This window comes from Ricinus communis, chromosome 4 (genome assembly GCF_019578655.1).
Source record: "Ricinus communis isolate WT05 ecotype wild-type chromosome 4, ASM1957865v1, whole genome shotgun sequence".
NCBI lineage: Eukaryota > Viridiplantae > Streptophyta > Magnoliopsida > Malpighiales > Euphorbiaceae > Ricinus > Ricinus communis.
Window position 1 is genome coordinate 19514480 of NC_063259.1, and position 5765 is coordinate 19520244.

Here is a 5765-nt window from a genome sequence, read left to right on the forward strand (position 1 = left end):
CCAAGATGTACCAGAAGATGAGTGGCTTGTGGTACAAGAGTAAAAACAAGTGGAATCATAAGTAATTGACACAAAACTAAATGAACTACAACTATTAAATTAATAATATTAATAAATTTGGATATAAATTATTAACGATTTAATATTTAGAGTACTAAAGTATTACAAAAAGAAATATAAGATTTTTGTGTTAGGTCAAATTTTATACTTTTCCATGACATCCACGAGGAATCGTTTAGCTGAAGGTACAAGGGTCAATTTGCAAATAATTAGAAGGATCAGGAAGGTAAAATTAAGACTCACAAGAGCGGCAATATGCATTGGAGATTTCAAAATAGACATGTATTCCCATTAATATGCTTGAGGAGAAGTATAAAAACTACCTTATGTTTGTGCTTTGCAATTTTAATTGTAATTTTTTTATTATTAATGAAGTAATTTGTGATTTATTTTTCTTATACTCTTATGCTCTACAAATTAATATTTTTAAATTCTTATAATAAAATACAATGAAATTAGGTGATACAACCCCTTGGTTCTTTTTTTTTAAATTTCTTTTCAAAAAGCTTCTTCTCTTGTTAGCTGCATGAAAATAAAGGCAACATGCGGAGGCCAAAAGTAATGCAAAATCCTCTTATCAGTTACATTTTAAGCAAACGAAGGATAGTGAAGGGATAAGGAAAATTAGAAGGCATTTTTTAAAGCACCGTCTGTGGAAATCGAACCCACGACCACATGGTTAAAAGCCATGCGCTCTACCGGCTGAGCTAGGACGGCATTGATAGATTTCCACCTTTTTGAACAATTTGTGAAAGCGACAATTTACTCCGATTACAGTATTTAGTTATAATAAAATTTAATTTAATCTTTAAATTTTAAATAAAATTTAAAATTTAAAATTAAATCGAATTTTTATTAAATTAGAGTAAGATTATTTAATTTAAATATATTTTAATTATAATATCTGGTAAAAATAGTTGAATATTACTTTTCAATTCATTAAATATTTTAATTAAATCATATTTCTGAAAATTATATAATCTTGCGTTTGGATGCTTGGAATAGAGCCAATGGATTTTATATGGATAAAAATACCTAGTCGGATTTGAATGTAACACAAATCTCTAATAATATTGCGGAGATTAAAAGTGAGGATTTCAACAATAACACATGTGTTATTCGCAAAATAATGAAGGCTCCGCGCATAATTTTGGACATTTCGGCATGTTTGGACTTTGCATTTTTATTACACTACTCAGTTTAACATAATTTTACTTTCAGCTTTGTCTTTTCTTTTTTCTTTTCAAATAGAAACTATAGTATGCTATTTCTAAGACTGCACTTCTGATTTTATAAATATTGATTTTCAAGTTTCTTTCATGAATTAAGAGTTTTTATCACACTCATTGTAAAATTGAATTTTAATTCTTTTTTGAATGGCTCATGCTTATTTTAGTTATTTTGGTCATTAATAATATATAACTAAGAAAAATTAATATATTAAATACTTCATGTGAAATAATTAATAATTAATATCATACTAATGTTTTACATAGTACCAATAAAATAAAGTATATATCTAACTAATAGTGTTGGAGGCATCCAAGACAATAAACGGAAAATACTTTCCTGATTAAAAACTACCATTTTTAAGAGAAATAACTTTCCTTTACAAATAGGAAGTCATTTTTCAGACTTGAAAAAAAATTATGAATAATGAAATTTACTAATGATTACATTGACATACAACAATTAATATATCAACTATCAACAATCATCTCGAAATAGTAACCATAAATGTCCAACAATTATTTACTTTTATATAAGATTTTTATTTTATGATTAATTATAAATCTAGAATTTAAAATCTTAATTAGTTTAAATATTTAAATAGTCTATTAATAAAAAAAAGTGATATTTTTCAACATACTTCAGATATCATATAAAAAATTTCAAGTAATTTGTTTAAGGTAAGTAAACAATAGAAAATAAGTTATTTGCTATAAAATGTTTTTCTCATAAATATTTTTAAAAAGTAACTTATTTTCTGTAAAACAAACAAAAGCCTAAGTAGCTAAATTTTACTAATCCTTTATTATTATTATTATTATTATTATTATAGTCGAGTAACGCTTATTCTTAATTTAAAAGTGAGGAGGGAGTCAGTTTTGAATTCAAGACGTTTGTTTAAAGATTTTGAAACTTTTGATCTCGAGTCAGTCATGCTTGTGTTGAATTAGGAACTTCTTAAAATTTATTTTTGATATGTGGCAATTTACTCCACCTCGTTGAAAACTTTGGATTGGAAATTCATCTCTATATTGATGACAAGGTGTAGTACGTTTTAAGACACCATTTTCTATCCTAAATACCATATCCAAATAACAACCTCTCTCTCTCTCTAGAAAGTTCAGAGATTCTTAGTACCCCCAGCTTAGGTTTGATGTCAAGGGCAGTTTGCGGTGGCTTTTGCCACTGGATACTCGCCCAAATTTATTTATTTTTAGTTATTTATGTTTGAGTATTGTTTATGTTTGTTTTAGGTTTGTTCATACTATGAATCATGTTATTTATCGTGTTTTGTCTGTTTTTGTAGCGGTAAATGGCCAGCCTTGGTCTGGTTCGGCTAGTTCCGGCTCTTTTGCCAGCCTTGACTCTTTGGAGTGCCGGTCTTTGACGGATGCTGGCAGGAGAGGAAGATGGGAGCTGACAAAAGTGATGGAGTTAAAAGAGCACAAGATATTTTGGCCTACTATCAAGCTTTTTGGACGAAAGAAATTAAGGCATGACCTCTTATCTGTTTTTGGTTTTCATCGTCTCTAATGCGAGATGTAGGTGTCTTCAATAGTTGATTGGGTTTGATTTATATTTGAGATTCCTCATCTTTCAAAATTTTTGTGCTTCCAAAATTTCATCATGCGACATGACAAACTCAAGAATCATTAGTACTATATCTTAAGGAGTGGGCTTCTTGTTGAGCTTCTGATCTGTATAGTAAGCTGTTATGGTAGCTGCAACTCTCTGGTCTCAGGCGGCTGTATTGAAGAAGATGGTAAAAGAGGCTGCTCGATGGAGGGTTTTAGGCCAGGGGCATCACTGTTATTTTCTAATATTTCTCATCCTTTGGGCTGATATTGTTAAGGGCTATATGCCTATTTTAAACTTTCAAAAGGGCTTTAGGCCCGTTTACATAAACCCTCATGCGGATTATGTTGTTGGGACTTTTGGTCCCTTGAGTTGGTGTTTTTCTGCCTACTTGCCTTGTAATTTGTATGTACTGTCTTGGGTGTTTTGCCCATTTTGATTGCAGCTCTTCATTTTATTGACCAAGAAAAATACCACAGCCAAATTTTTTCTGATTTTAGATGTATTTTATATTTACTTATAAATTATACGTAAATACAAATATCAATTTTCTCTGAAGTTTTTATTTATTATCTAAATCTAATCTTAAAACTTAAATATTACCAAATAATAATTAAAAGTTATTATTATTATTATTATTATTATTATTATTATATAAAGTTATAATATATGAACCCAATATCACAATAAAATTAGAAATTTATATTTTAGGAGTTTTCAATCTTAACTTCTAATAAGAATAAGGAGTAATTACTATATACTCTTTAACATTTATACTATTTACCTCTTAACATTTACATTACTTTTTAATATTTAAAAATTATATTTTTTTATATTTTTATTTTATAATTTTATATTAAAAATTTATTTTGTGAGAATTTTCGTAAAACAATCATTAACTAGAGTTAGTTTTATATTATTTTTTAATAATTTTTAATATAATATACAAATTATACTCTATGTTTTATTTATTGCACTAAAATCTTCTCATGTTTTGAAAGTCAATGCAATTAAAGAATTAAATTAATAAAACATATAATTTGATTTTCAAACTTTTTATCAAAGTCATAATTTTAGTATAACAAAATTAATAATAAGAATAATGTTTATTTTATTTTAATAATTTAAAGTAATAATAATTTTTTTAATATTTTGATCAATATTAATAATTTTAAAATATTTAAATTTTCTTAAAACTTAATTATGCTAGAAATTAGAGCAAGTAAAAGAATACTTAGTTAATTACTTTTATACAGACATTAAAATTAATTTTTTCTAAAAATATAATTTTATCTTATTTTGATTTAAAAATAAGTTTAGAAGAGCCTGATACTTAAAGAAAGTTTAATGATTAAATCTAATTTTTTTATTAATTTAATTTTTTGACTGTCTTGACTTTAGATGAAAGATACAATAGTTAATTTTATTGAAAGACAAAGGGTTTCTATTGTAATAAACAAACTATAAGAGACAATTTGTATATTACAATAAAAATCAAGAAAAATGGTATAAACTAAACCTAGTTAACGATTATTTAACAGAAATTTTGACCAATGAGTTTTTAGTATAAATTTACAAAATAGAAAGATGAAAAAATAATGTTTAAATATTAAAAGTAATTAGTATAATATAAAAACATAGAGGAGGGAAATAGAAACTACCCCTAAAAATAATAACTTAATAATTTTTCAATCTCAGACTTGATCTAGCAAGGATACTAAAATAATGGAATATATATACATATATGAGCTTAATATTTTTAAATTATTTAATTTAATATGTCAAGAATTATTTGAAGTACTTTTATTATAATTTTTTAAATTTATTTATTTATATTTATATAATGCTAACTAATTTTTATAAAATATAATAAATGATCACAATTTATAATAAGTAATTATTAATTTTTATTAATTAGATATTAAAATCAGATTATGTAAAATCAAATAATTTTGTTTTTAACTTAATTAATAAATATTTTAAAAATGCAAAATAGACGTGCAAGTGGGGATAAATTGGACTTTTTAAAATTTTTGAGTTGTTTATTTGCTCTCCTTTAGGTAAAAATCTCAAGAGTGTGATCAAGTCGTATGATCAATTTAAAATAATAAAATTGAAATTCTACTAATAATGTAATGATTAAATTAATTACACATAGAAAGATTTTAGAATTCTATTAGTTGTCTGAAGTAAACTGCACATATATCTACCTATATTGAGAATCATGTCCGATACCAACAACAGTAAACCAATTATTGCAATAGATGCTTCAACTACTGTGAATCAAAATACATCCAATATAATTCCTTTATTATGATAAGTAAAAAAATGCAGAGCCATAAATATTTTATGCAAACCTTAAAAAATTAGATGTCTATCAAGTAACTTCTTTCTTATTTTTCACAATAGACAGTTAATAAAGTAAAAGAAAATGGACATTATGATTTATCATAGTTTGGTACTAAGACCAACATCTAGTCTTTAAGGATCACAAATTAAAAAAAAATTCTACTAATTGACTCTGTCAATAGATATAGATAAAGTCTTATAAGGTTATGATATATAGATACCTTGCATAATCTTTAAATTATTCCTACTCTGATTGACCCGTAAATGTTATTAAGCTTTTATCAATCTCTCACTTACTTTAGTTGTATGTCAATGGACCTCTCACAAACTTTCAATGGGAGTCTGTGTCACCCATTCAACAATAGCAAGCTTTAGTGAAGCGAAGTCCGTGTTAGAGAGCCTATAAAAGAATTTAACTTTAAAAAAGTAAAATTTTAAAAATTTTAAAAATTTTAAATGGATTGTATGTAATGCAAGAAGATCTGTTTTGGAAAGTAATAAATATGAACTCCACAAGAATCAAAGTAAAAGATGAAGAAGTGTAATAAATA

The 5765-nt window shown here is 25.5% G+C and overlaps 1 long non-coding RNA gene and 1 other non-coding gene across 2 annotated transcripts; one reads left to right on the forward strand and one right to left on the reverse strand.

The window, feature by feature from the left end:
• Positions 1 to 704: 704 nt before the first annotated feature.
• Positions 705 to 777, reverse strand: TRNAK-UUU. Its single transcript has one exon. It is a non-coding gene; the product is annotated as a tRNA-Lys (tRNA).
• Positions 778 to 2345: 1568 nt separating this feature from the next.
• LOC125369890 lies at positions 2346 to 3359 on the forward strand. The gene is made up of 2 exons (XR_007215577.1): positions 2346 to 2438; positions 2597 to 3359. It is a non-coding gene; the product is annotated as an uncharacterized LOC125369890 (long non-coding RNA).
• Positions 3360 to 5765: the final 2406 nt, after the last annotated feature.